Source organism: Stegodyphus dumicola, chromosome 7 (genome assembly GCF_044657685.1).
Source record: "Stegodyphus dumicola isolate Sdum_Otavi_A_Nest chromosome 7, ASM4465768v1".
NCBI classification, from domain to species: Eukaryota; Metazoa; Arthropoda; class Arachnida; order Araneae; family Eresidae; genus Stegodyphus; species Stegodyphus dumicola.
This window is the reverse complement of record NC_140774.1, coordinates 89128359-89143175: the sequence shown is the minus strand read 5'-3', so window position 1 is coordinate 89143175 and position 14817 is coordinate 89128359. Positions and strand designations below refer to the sequence as shown.

The 14817-nt window shown below is 32.8% G+C and overlaps 1 protein-coding gene across 2 annotated transcripts in view; it reads right to left on the bottom strand.

The window, feature by feature from the left end:
* The window catches only part of LOC118193217 (potassium voltage-gated channel protein Shab-like), a 370422-nt gene that overhangs the window by 246188 nt on the left and 109417 nt on the right, over positions 1-14817 (bottom strand). The window lies entirely within an intron of this gene.

The window sequence follows — 14817 nt, the reverse complement described above, 5'->3', positions numbered from 1 at the left end:
AAGTCAAAGAAATGAATCATTTGATAACAGTTAAAGTTTCATACTGGAGAGAAAAGCATATATGAATAAGCAGATGCTTAGAAGCGGCCTAAAAGTGTCAGAAGAAGAATAAAACGCAAAAACACACTCACAGCTGATTCGCGACCCGAATACCATTTGGAAGTAATCCCTTGAGACAGCTTCATTAAAAGTGCATGACTGCAGTCGCTGTGTCTGCCGTACGGGTAGAAATTTGTAGACACAACTAGGACATGAAGGTACCACCAGAATTATGCCAATAACAATGCCATTAACAACAACATTAATAACATTATTATTAAGCGTAATTCTGGTGAAAGGGTGAATTACGGGAAGCTTAACTCCTATGAATGCATTTACACTAAATAAGCTGGAAATTACAGATCCCATCTTCGTCAAACATTCAGAGATAAGTTTATATTTAAAACACATACATGATAACTCAATTGGTACTTAAATAGTTTTATTTAAAACTAACCCAAACTGCACTTTTTTATGTCCGGACACGACATACATGAAAGAATTTAAAAGAAGCATCAGAAAACATGGCATATTTACTGCCATGCTTTAAGGATTATTTCCTTTTGATGTTGAAAGAAAACTAAACAGTTTGCCTTTTTTTCCTTAAAGATAAAATGTAACTATGAAATTTTGAGGAAGTTAGCGACAGATGGCGTTAAGAGTTTCTGAGAACATGTCAAATATCGAAAACAGTTGTGATGTCAAGACATTGCGTGCAGACACATGTTCATCCGATATCGGATAGCCATGCCGTGTTATTTCTTTCTTCAAGATTTTATTAATAAAGCAAAACAAAGGGGAAGTGTCCCATTCAGCTTGAACAACACATCTGAAACGTTCGACTACACACTAGTAAAAGCAAGTCTTTATCCTTCATTTATTTTCTCAACCGTTAATAGAAGACATATATACCTCCAAATACAAAAGTGTTTTAAATGAAAAAAGTCGTGTTTTGCGATTTTTTAATTTTAGGACGTCAATTTTTGTAAAAATTACGAAATCTTAACTTTTCATGCGTAAAAAACATTAACAACAGTAAAACATTATCCATCTCAAAAAAAGAACAAAAGAGGTAGAAAAGTTTTTTTTCTTTTTTTTTATAAAATAAGCTTTTATTTAAAACTTATAAAATTATAAATGAACTAAAAGGAGAAAAATAATCTATTATACCTTTTATGACAACTGATTATGTAATTGTCTTCACAAAATTCATCTTCAGTTTTAAACCGCGAATAGTAAATGCGTGGGGCACCCTTAGTTCCTCCTGTTCCTATACTTTGGAAAATTTTGCACTCGTTATAAAAAAACAAAATACAAAATATCTGACACCCGATCGACAAAAATTGATCGAAATATTTGGTATTATAGTCGAACACCATATTTAGAGGTCGTACATAAATTGCAAAACGAAATGCTCCATCTGTACATAGCTAAAAATAAAATACCAATTAGAAAAAGGTTTATGCAGTTAAGAGATTACGTGACGAACATTTCAATGCAGAATACTGTGAAAAATGTTAATATAAATTGTTTTCAAAATTGAGAATTATTCACAAAATCTTACAGAACTCGTGTTTTAGAAAAAAGTATCACGTGACCAACTTATAATAATATTTGTAGTATTTAAAAATGAAAAATATTTGTAGTTCAATGAATTTTATCATGACTATCAGATTGTGATTCTAATAAAGTAAGTAATAAACTTCCTAAAAATATTAACAACGTGTCTTTAGACCCAGAAAACTTTCGTGAAAAATTCTTTCAGTACACCAAATGTAACAAAACTATACATTAAAGATTCACCCAAAAGTAAGTAAATAAAATTAAAAAAAACCTATCACTAAATGATATTTAAAGAAAAAACAAATCAATCTCAAAATATTCTAATTTATATAAACTGACCTCTCAATGCAAACTGAAAATGACAAATTTTGGAATTAAATATCTCGGCCAATTTTGATCGTACGGATACCAAACATTTTGCATTTTATATTTTATAAGAAATATAACATTTTTCTAAACATAAATATAGGTACCGGAGCAGCGTATAAAAATAGATTTCCTAATTTTCACAAAACCGATTGCTTTAAATTTAAAAATGCCGAAATATGCACCATTTAAAACATTTCGTAATTGAAAGTATACGACCAACAGTTGCGAAAATAAGGGCCGGGTAAATTTTTTGTAGACACAGTGTATATATAGGTCCTCGTCTTACGATATGGCGGACCTTCAACCTTTCATGGCATAGAGCCACATCACTAAATTCGTAAGATCCGTGGGTCACACGTGTTAAGTCCCTCTGAAGCCAGATGGCGCTGCTATCGTTACTGTTTACAAAAAGAATGTTAATTACTTGGGAGTTGGCTTCAATGGCGAAGCAGAGAGTGATTGTGGGAGCCTGAGCGTCTTCCAAAAATTATTATAATAGAGATAAAGATATGTTACAGAGTAGTTTGTTAATTAGTTTAATTGAGAGTTACAGTCCATTTAGAAATCGCCGGACCATTTGAGTGGTCCGTCGAGCCGGAGAGATATCAGCTAAATAAATAGTCTAGTGTAAAACAGTGAGTTTGCCATTTTGTTTCAATGGAATTTGTGTTTGTGGATTATAGCCAGTTGCTGAAAGAAAGGGGTAAGTAAAAACCCTTGAAACTCTATTCATTATTAACTGTTGCATTTAGTAAATTCTGAATTAAGTTCGTGTGATAATTTGTTATTGATAAGTGTAGCGAAAATGGCTACGAAACTGAAAGATGTTCTCACTAAAAAGAGAAAACAAAAAACTATCTTATCGAAGTTGCAAAAGAAACTTTGTGAGCCAGATTTAAGTGTTAGTGATTTAGAATTGTTAAAAACTAAATTTAACAATCTGCAAAATGAATTCGATAATGTTTTTGATTCTATTATCAATTTAAGTAGTGAAGAAAATATCGAAAAAATCTTCAGTGAGCAAGATGAAATCAATAGTAGTATTATTGATATAGAATTTGAAATAAATAATAGATTGTCGAACGTTGTTAAAGAAAATAAAGTAGAAAATGCAGTAATTTCTGAAAATACTGTTGTGCGTTTACCCAAGATTTCATTACCAATATTTTCAGGAGAAATGCATTCTTGGCTTTCCTTTAAGGACATTTTTAAAGCGAGTATTGATCAAAACCCAAATTTATCAGATGCTGTAAAATTGCAATATTTGAAATCAGCACTGAAAGGTGATGCTTTTAGAATTATCCAAACGATAGCTATAACGGATAATAATTATAAGTTAGCGTGGTCTCTTCTTGAAGAAAGATACTCGAATCCTAGAGAACAAGTGTATGCTCATCTTAAAAGATTTATGAGTATTCCCGTTATTCAAAACGAGTCAGCTTCTGCGATTCTAAATTTAATTGATGTTACAAGTGAAGTTGTAAGATCGTTAGAATGTTTAGAACAAAAGTTAGATGGGGTTTCATCCGCTATATTTGCATTTATTCTTAGCCAGAAACTTGATCAGAATACTAAGTTATGGTGGGAAAGGAATTTAAAGAAAGAAAAAATACCGAACATTACAGAGTTATTAGAATTTCTAAAGGATCACGCGAGGACATTAAACGCTTCTAGAATTCCAGTAATGTGTAAATCAAAAGCTTCAGTAAGTCAATCAAAGGTTTCTTCAATGGTTTCATGTGTGACTGAAAAACGTGCTTTAATTTGTAAACTGTGTAATGTGGAACATAAAAATTCAGCTTAAAGGATAGAGTCGAGTATGTTAAAAAGCACAACTTATGTTTCTGCTGTTTTGGAAATCATGGAGTGAGAAATTTCCCTTCAAATTACTCTTGTAGGCTATGCAGAAAAAAGCACAATTCGTTACTGTGTTATGAGCGAGAAAAAGTTTCGATTTCCCAAAATAGAGAGAGTTGCGAAATCGCCTCTCTGTCGGATCAAAAGTCAGACGCCAGTTCGTCTACGGAAGTAGCGAAGCCATTTATAAATAAGGATAACGAGTGTTTTATGAGAGCTAATGTAAATAAAAATTGTAATGTAGTTAATAGAGTCCTACTATCGACAGCAATTGTTCATATTAAGGGAAATGGAGGAGAAATATTTCCAGCCAGAACTTTGCTTGACAGTGGAAGTATGATTCATCTTTGTTCATCGGAATTAGCTGAGAAGCTTCATTTGCAGAGAGAAAATGTAAACCTATCAGTAGGATGTTTATCTGGGATTTCAACAACGATGAAGTCAAAAATAAGTGCGGTTATTTTAAATAAAGGAAACACATACAGTCGTAAACTAGATTTTTTCGTAATTCCGAAAATTACTCATTTGATGCCTTCTAGACAAATTGATGTCTGTAATATTGAGATTCCACAAGGAGTTACGTTAGCTGATCCAAACTTTCACAAACCGGGTAAAATTCAGTTGCTTTTAGGATCTGAAATATTTTTCGATTTAATAAGATCCGGGCAAATTTATGTACCAAATACAAATTTAGTGTTACAATTCTCAGCATTTGGGTATGAGCGGGAGCATTGAAGATTTACCACATGAGAAACAATTAATGCATTGTGGGTTAATTTATGACAATATCGAAGCACAGCTGAAGAAGTTTTTTGATTTGGAATCAATTGGTATCAGAGATGATCCCAATTCTTACGATGAAGATAAAGCATTAGAGATATTCAACAAAACTGTTAGTTTCAAAGATGGTCGTTATATTGTTAGTCTGCCTTGGAAGAAACGTTGGGAACATTTAGGCGACAATTTTGGTGTCGCAGAAAAAAGAATAAAAATCCTGATGAGAAAAATGCAGCATGATAATACATTATACCTGAAATATAGAGAAACTTTAGAAGAGTACCTAAATCAAGGGATGATAGAAAGAGTATTAGATTCTACGAAACCAGTAAACAAGCCAGTTTTTTATATGCCGCATCAGGCAGTTTATAGAGAAGAAAGCATTACAACAAAAATGCTTATTGTATTTGATGCGAGCTCACATGAAATAGGTAGTCTGTCCCTGAATGATTGTTTGTGGCCAGGTATTAATCTGAATCAAAATATATTTCACTTGCTGATATATTTTAGACTTAATAGAGTTGCAATCTTAAGAGATATCGAAAAGGCATTTTTACAGATCGTGTTAGCTGAGAAAGATCGAGATGCAGTTAGATTTTTATTTGTTAAGAATATTGATACACCTTTGCAGAATACCGACGATCAGCTAGAAGTGTATAGATTTAAGCGTGTGCTCTTTGATGTTAATTCCAGTCCTTTTTTGTTAGCGGCAACTATAAAGCTGCATATCCAAAAGTACAGAAATGTGTATCCCGATACCTTTCAAATTCTTGATACATGTATGTATGTTGATGGTTTTGTTACAGGAGCAGATGATGTATCAGAAGCCTTAAAAACTTCAAGGGAAGCAAAGGAAATTATGCGTGGAGCTGGGATGAATCTACGCAAATGGGTGACGAATGATTATCATTTAGCTAAAAAATGGGAAGAAGAAAATTTTGATATTCATCCCCTAAGCTCAAATGAAAAGATATTGAAGGTATTAGGAATTCAATGGAACATTCAGGAAGATAGTTTGAGTATAGAGACTTCTTGTTTGACGAAAATTTCGAGGAGAAAGAAAAGTACCAAACGCTTCATCCTCCAAACAGCTGGAAAAATATATGATCCTGTTGGACTCATCACACCATTCACTGTTAGAATAAAACTTTTACTACAAAAGCTATGGTTACGTAAATTACCATGGGATGAAGAGCTTCCTTCTGATTTGAACGACGAGTCTCAGTGGTGTAGCGAGGTTTCAGAACTTAGTAACATTAGTGTTAAAAAATTTTATCAACTTTGTACTATTAAAATTTTTTGATCATTAAATAGATAAGTTCACTTACCTTCTAAATAGGGCTGCCCTGAACTGCCTGCTTTTCCTTCTTGTAGGTATCCGTCTCTATGATGAACTTCGATTCACTTCGAAACACAGCTATAAACTTTTTAAGAAATTTTAATTCGTATGAAAGATATCTACAAAATATTTACAAGTTATAATGATTACAAGCATAATTTATACGGAGACGGTCTATCGCTATACATCTGTTAGACGCGTCAGCCGTTCAACTGACTGTTTTTAGTCTCTTTCGCCAGAGGGCGTTCGTGGAAGTAAAGTTCTAGTAAACAAACGCGACAATTAGTGTTCCAAGATTTGCTTTGGATTCATGTGATGAAAATATAGAGATCCATGTTTTTTCTGACGCAAGTCAAAAGTTGTATGGTGCAGCCGTTTACGTAAAGGTACAGAATCAAGAAAAAATTTCTGTGAATTTGCTGGCTTCCAAGAGCAGAGTTTCACCTGTCAAAAAATTTCCTTGCCTCGACTTGAATTGCTGGGTGCACTGATTGGTGCAAGATTGGGAACGGAAGTTAAAAAAGTTTTAGATCGTAAAGGTTCATCTAATATCTTTTTTTGGAGTGATTCTAAAGTTACACTGTATTGGATCAAAGGATGAAGCAGGAGATGGAAGTCTTTCGTTCAAAATCGCGTCGAGAAGATTCAGAAGTTGACTAATCCAGATTCATGGTTTTATTGTTCAACCAAAGACAATCCAGCCGATCTTCTAACGCGTGGAATTAGTGCCTCTTCTCTAGTGAACAATTCTAAGTGGTGGACTTGTGCAGAATTTTTTACAGAGCCGCATCTTCCCTACAACTGCTTACAACCAATAGTTCCAGAGGTTGAGAACCTAACACCAAATGAAAGGGAGTCCTTTGTGCAAGAAAGCAAACGTTCTAGTGACATTAATGACATTTCTGAGAGAACTATGTTGATTGACATGACCTCTAACGTTTTAGACGAACTCTTGAATATTAGTAACAATTATTATAGAATAATTAATGTTCTTTCTTATATTTTTAGGTTTATTTGTAATTGCAGGAAAGGTGAATCAAGAAAGGTAGGCCCTCTTCAACTAGAGGAGGTAAGAATAGCTGAGGAAATGCTTATTAAGCATGAGCATGAGGTTCTATTTTGTAAAAAGGACATAAAAGGTAACTTAAAAAATTTACATCCCTTTGTTGATCGTAAAGGAATAATTCGCGTTGGTGGCCGTCTTGAAAAAGCTTCTTTACCATTTTCTCAGAAATATCCTGCAATCCTACCAAAAAATTCTAAGCTAAGTAAGATTTATTTTTCTAGTGTGCACAGAAGATTATTGCATCTTGGTCCCCAAGGATTATTGAATGCAGTACGTTTAAAATTTTGGCCATTAAGTGGTAGAGATTTGGCGCGAAAAACAGTACATCTTTGTGTGACGTGCTTTAAATGCAAACCGATTTTGTCTTCACAGATTATGGGCAATTTGTCATACGAGAGAGTTAATAGATCACCCCCATTTAGTGTTTCAGGTTTGGATCTATGCGGTCTCTTTTATGTGACTTACAAGCATCAGAGAAAGGGCGTGCTAAATAAAATTTACATTTGTGTATGTATATGTTTTGTGACACGAGCTATTCATCTTGAGCCTTTGTCAGATTTAACTTCTAGTGCTTTAATTGCCACTCTTAAGTGTTTCATGGCCAAAAGTGGCAAATGTGCGAAAATATTCACTGATAATGCCCCTAATTTTGTAGGATCAAATTCTCTGTTGAAGAAATTTTACAATGTAATTAATTTTCCTGATAAAACTTTGGCCTCATATTTAACGTCCGAAAGAATAGACTGAAACTTTATACCTCCCAAGTCCCCTCATTTCGGAGGGCTATGGGAAGCCGGTGTAAAGTCCGTAAAGTATCATTTAAAGAGAACGATAGGAGATTTGCGTTTTACATATGAGGAGTTTGAAACTATAATTGTGCAGGTAGAGGGAATACTAAATTCGAGACCTCTTACACCTATTTCAAATGATTTTGATTGTTATGACGTTTTGACCCCAGGTCATTTTTTAATAGGGAGATCAATACAGACGATTCCGGAGCCAATGATAATAGACGTAAATGAAAATCGGTTAAGCGGTGGCAGAGAACAACGAAAGTAGTTCAAATTATTTGGAAGAAATGGTCAAATGACTATTTAGGAACTCTGCAGCAGAGAAACAAGTGGATGATAGAGAAGGACAATAAACAAAATCAGGAGAATTAAAAAGAGCGATAACAAAGATCGCCGTTCTTCCGATAGAAAACTGAAATGATATTTTTGCATATGTATTGTATTGTTATAGTATTGTAATAGCTGTAGTTATAGTAATAGTATATTATGTTGTTTATAAGTATATTAACTTTGTTAAAAATGTTTGTATAATTTCTTGAAATTTTGTAATTTCAATCCGGGGAAGTGTTAAGTCCCTCTGAAGCCAGATGGCGCTGCCATCGTTACTGTTTACAAAAAGAATGTTAATTACTTGGGAGTTGGCTTCAATGGCGAAGCAGAGAGTGATTGTGGGAGCCTGAGCGTCTTCCAAAAATTATTATAATAAAGATAAAGATATGTTACAGAGTAGTTTGTTAATTAGTTTAATTGAGAGTTACAGTCCATTTAGAAATCGCCGGACCAACACGTTTGTGAAACAAGTAGCGTAGGCAGAAAATTTATAAAGCAGATGGAAATTTACAAGACTAAAATTAGTTTTAAGGGGAGAGATGGGGTTACCAATATTCGTAATATCCAATAATTTGCGTTTTTTGTTCAAAAGAATAGAGTTTAATGGAAGTCGAATCAATAAATTACTTTTTGAAACTATGAAACAGAACGATGACTTAATATATAGTGCATAACGACGTTACAAAATCCATTGACAATGCTCAGTTTACTGGAAGGACGGAAGACAATTCAATCCCTTTGCTTTATTAAAGCTTCGAAACCCGGTAGAATCTTTGTTGTTAGAATTTGTAAATTATCCTCCATATGATCTGTCAAACGTGTTCTTGTTTTATATTTTTTTTTCTTCATTTGACCAAACAACTGTTTATGTATATATAATTACTGCCAAAGTTAGAAGACATGAACAATGTATGTTTACGTATTGCTGGATATTTGTCTTCAGATACGTACTTCGAATAGAAATCAATTAATGTAGGATTTTTAAGAAACCTACATTTCACTGCAGAGTCACGCTGCAGATCTACAAATTCTAATTGAAGTTCAGGTAGAACACTTTCGACGTTTACCGAAAAATGGAGAGGAGATGATTCTCATGACAATTTCACTCTCACGGAAGTCGGAAAATCTAATTTTGAACTCCACTCTCAGATTTGATGTGCTCTATACATTATAATTATGTTGTAGTTCCATGTTGTAGTTTTTCTCACAAACTCCATCATCAATTTTAGAAAGTGAATACAATTCTTATTTAACAACTTATTTTCTCTAAAGGATTAATTTTATCTCTAAAGCTTTCACAGAGTCATAACGATTATGAACAGAGTCGACCTTTCCACAGCAAGATGTAGTTGAGATCTTCAAGAGGACCCGTAATATTGACAAGAGATGCAAAGTCTTTTGACTTCTCTTCATAAAGCTCGCAAACGGATTTCCCTTTAAATTCCACGAATTGTTGAACTTCATCCTTCAAGAAAAACAGGCATTGGGACAGCTTTTCCAACCTACTTCCGGGTAATGCACAATGTCACTAACATCTTCCAAATAACTGAAAATTGCCTGTGATTACGTCCTTTGGACCTTATGAAATTAACCATTTTTACAACAACACTCATCACACGTTTAAGGTTTGAAAAGAATTTGTTGAATAAAATGTTTTGATGGATGGTACAATGAAAAACCTGCATAGTACTATTTCTACATGCCAGATTTGAGTAACATCATTATTCCTGTTTTCTGTCCGGTCATAGAAGAAAGACCATCTGCTGTTATGATAAATATATTGTTCCAAGTCTAACTCGCATTTAGCTAAGGTTTTTATCAGACTCGAATGCAAATTTAATCCCCGTGTTATACCTTTGCTATTGTCGCTGGCTAATTCCTGCACAATCACGAAGTTTCTATCAGTGCCACGAACAAAAGGACTGCTTGTGTAGTATCTGTTGCATTCGTTGATTCATCCATCGCTAAAAAATAAAACACAAAATCCTTACATTTTGGATTTTAACTTACTGAATACATCTGCTGCCAGGTCCTCCACGTGTCACGCTACTATCACATCAGACAAACTAATTCTCAAAACAGTTTGAGCCTGCGATTGACAAAGCACATCAACGGCACACTAAACACATCCTTTTGCAAATTCTCCACCAAAGAAAGGTTTTTCATGTTTAGCAATTTTTCTGCTGCTATGTAGCTCACACGAACACTTTTTCGTTCTCATTATTTGCTCTGAAAAAAAAAATGACTGCTGACAATTTAGCTCCGATTTTAGTTCGCTAACTTTATCGCTTAGAAAATGTCCTCCCAATGTAGAATATTTCCCGCTGTGCTTAGTATCATAATGCCTCTCGATGTTATATTCTCTCATTACAGTCGCACTCTTGTTGAAAATAAGAACTGCCTTACTCTTGAGTTCAACAAAAATGTAAAGACATGACCACTTGAAACAATCACCCTTTAAAAAATCAACTTTACTTTTTTTAACACAACCTATCATTGCGCACTCATTCGAAGACAAAAGTGCTTCTAAATTTCAGAATCTGAAACGATTATGAGTAACCTAGCTTAACTGTACAAACGGTACTTATAGCCAACCAATCAGGATGTTTAAATTCAGATATTAATTTGAAAACTGATTGCAAAACCCGGGAGAAACAGAATTCCATTAATTTTCCCCCCTCCCCTTCTACACTTTTGAAAAAGATGCACGGGAAAGTATAAGAAAATTTGCCAAGGTTTCTTTACCCTTTATTTTAGCCATGAAAGTCAACAAGGTGGTATGTATAAAATATACTAACCTTAAAAAAAGAAAAAAAAAACGAGTGAAAAATACCATGCAAACTTCTTTTTGGAGAATATTGAAGAAATGCAAAGAATTTGAGACAGTTGTATCGAAAGTTTCCTTTTTAACTAATCGAAAACGATCGGCAGGCCACGTGTTGAAGATTCCTAACTTACGACGAGTGCCATGGATTGGTCACGTCTAAGTCGAATCTGACGTAAAACGGTTATTTTATTTTTGATATCTTAGATAATCTTATACACTAAGCTCTTCTTTAATGTAAAATAGTCTTAAAATACATAAATTTAACGTTTATATATAAAAATTATTGTTTTTCCCCTAGCGGTTTCATAGTGCAGCTGACAGCAATCGGAAGAGACGTAGTTAAAATCCGAATAACAGTGTTTCTGATGTTTCTTGCTCCAAAGCTCTACAGCCGCATTAGATTAAAATATGAATAATGACACTACTACATCGTCATTTTTCCAACTGGATTTCATTCTTCTTAGCAGTCCTTTAAATAGAGATAACGTATTCTCGTAGTGTAAATGTAGCACGGCCTGTTAGCAATCTGATTCGAATCCAGGCAAGAGATAGGAAACTGATATCTCACGTTTCCTACTCCGAATAAACTTAATAGCTTTACTTGTAAACTATTTATTTGTATACTTATAAGTATGTACTACGTACATGCATATTTTATAAAATTTACTCGAATTCTTTCTTCAAATTTTTACATTATCACACATTCTGCCTTTTAATTCCCCATTTATACGTTTGTGGTTTTAGTTTGTTAACATAAATAAAAATACAAAAATATATAAACGGTGACTTTAATTAAATACAACAGAGGAGTAATTGCTGCTCATCTGGATGTTTCACTGCGTATACAAAAGCACTGCCTGTATGTAGATGCTTGAGGTAAACTTAAATTAGAAGACTTTTAATCTTTGATCTTGGCCATTGTAAAAGTGACTCGTCGTAATTTGAAATTTACCTGTATAATATTTGACATTTTACAGCCTGTATAAGTGGGAAGTAGCAAATTATTACTTATTGTTTGAATAATTGGACACTATGTGCATATATATTAAATGCGCCATGAAGTTTCCCCATAGTTCGAAAATAAAATCAAGTTTTTTATCTTTCATAGTTTTCTCGTGAATTCAATATGAAATTGTATAACTTCTGACGTAGACAGTTCCTTAAAAATGTAAAAAATTGAAACAAATTAAAAAACAAAATACATGTTTCTGAAAATTAAATGTTTAACTACACAATTAATTAAAAACACTTATAAATATGAATATTAATGCTCTGCAAGATGATGTTAATCACATAAACGATAAAAAAAAAGATTCGTTAATTTAAATTCCTTACCATTTTTGTAAATATTTAGTGCTCACGTGATTGGGTTTTTCTCTCTCTTCGGTAAGGAAGAAAAAAAATCATCCGTAACAAACAGTTGGGCAAAAGAAAACTTTTTTAATTCGCTTTCACTGTTTTTTTATCAAACATACAGGAATTAAATGTCAAAGATACTAATAATTAGCAATAAAATCAAAGTAACGTATGTAAATTCTTAAGAGTGTAGTTTTGAATGTTAAATAGAACTTCATTTTTTTAGCTGTAGGATAAAAGAATTTTTTTCTGATAATATATTTTCCCCGGTAAAACAAGAACTCTGATGCATTAATAATTAATTTGCATGTTAATCGTCTTACTGTAGCAGAAGCTGTGGCAAACATTTTCCGATTGTTATGGAATATTTCGAATTTTCGAAAAAAAAGCTTTAAGAACAAAATATAATCACGCAATTCCACTAATTATATTTTAGGTTTTGAATACGAAGCTGCGGGAATTTTGATCTATTAATGGCGATTTTTTTCACTTCATTATTATTAATACAAAGTGAAATAGTAACAAAATAATTATTTAAGACTTAAGCTTTAAATCTAATATTCGCATTTTTTTTACACATACGAATTCAAATCAAATAATCTTTTTCGTTAACCCTTTCCGGCACGCTACTCTTTAAAGTTGGAATTTTACCAAAAAAATTTGTAGGCAGTCTATTTAGGCCTCGAAGAGTATGCAGGTATAAGACTTGCCTTGAGACTTAGGTATAAACTTCTTTTAAATTTTCAGTTTTTAATCATCAGATCAATGAAGTATCTACTGCCTTTAATAAAGCAAATACCATCAGCGCATCCGATCTCCGGAAAATATCGTTGTCAAAGCTATGACACTGGAAATGAATTATTAATGCACACGATTGCCGTCATATAGTATAACAGACGCCATCCCTGTAATATGTTTCTTTGCTGTGCTAATTCTGTTCAACTGATAGCAACACTAATTTAGCAAAGTGGAAGAAAGAATATTTTCCCATTTTTATTTTTGCTTTGTAATGAAGATATGAGCTTGCTGTTTACGCCATAACACAGCATTTTTAAATGCATTTTATACGTCACAGAAAGGTTTTTAAGAAAACAGAGGCTTAATATTGATTATTATAGTTATGCATGCAAAATATTCTGCTTAATATATTTAAATCTTATACTTTTATATTTTAAAATTATTCAGAAATTATATTATTTGTGTAATAATACAGGAAATTTCATAGCGTAGATGTAGAAATACTGCATTTGTTGATCTGTACTGTATAGCAAACTCGGCAGCCGAAGCAGATTAAATATTAATTTTTATTTCAATTGATATTTGTTGCCACAATTCACTTGGCACTCTAATCGTGCCAGTTCCAGAACATTTACATTTTTGATACTATTGCGGTAGGAAGAAAGCAGCGTGATAACCGTCTTAGCGGTAGCAGAAGTAAAAGGCAAAGTGCGTGTTTATCCACTACGGAAGCTTATTAAGAGAAAGGCTTTGATTCTTGAGTTCTGCATTACCTACATCAACAACGTTATGTAAGAGTCATGTATGATATGCATTAATCTAGAAATGGTGTAGTCCTGAAAACATTATTCATATTTTAGAGGGTAAATACCAAAATTAAAATGAAGAATTAAGGGAACTACTGCTAATTTATGTTTGATTTACATATTTTTTAATCTTGCATATAAGTTAAGATAACGTGCATACTATTATTCTACTAATTTGCTACAATACTATTGTATATGAAAACATAAAACTAGTGCCATGAGTGAAAATAATTTTTTAAATATTTTTTGTAAATAAAATGACAATAAAATTGTCAGTATGGCTTCAAATACCCTTCGTCATAAACCTTTCCATAATTTGAAACGTTACACTAATGAAGAAAATAAAATACATCAATAAAGCAAACCCTTTGTATACATGTAAAAAAGAAATAAGAGTGGAACAAAGAAATATGATGAAAATATTAATCAATATCATGACTCAGTTAGGAGGAAAAATGGCATTCCATCGTCGGTTTCTTATTGCATCGATTTGGAAAACTACGGAGGGTACGGTAATTACAGAGACAACAAGAAAGAAAGCTTACGCACTTAGAATGTCATAGATGAATTACTACTTCTGTTTTAATGACAAATCAGCAAAATGGCAAAAAGAGTACTTGAAGGCGTTCAATCAATGAAAATGTTGACAGCTGTATGATTGTTCAGATCGGGGGATCGGCAACCGACTAAGAAGGCATATTTCAGGAATGCGAGAATTCGCAGGGCACCGTGAGATGGGTTGCTATAATAATAAATATTAAATAAAAATAAATATAAAATAGCTATCAAAACAGATTTAAATAAAAAAATACTATTATCAAACACATTATTTTGTATTTAAATCTCTACCACCATTATTATAAATAAAATGAATATTATCAAACATTATTATATCAAAACAGAGTTAAGTTGCATGGATTATAAATGTTGTGTTTTGTTATTATGAAAATGTTTACGAA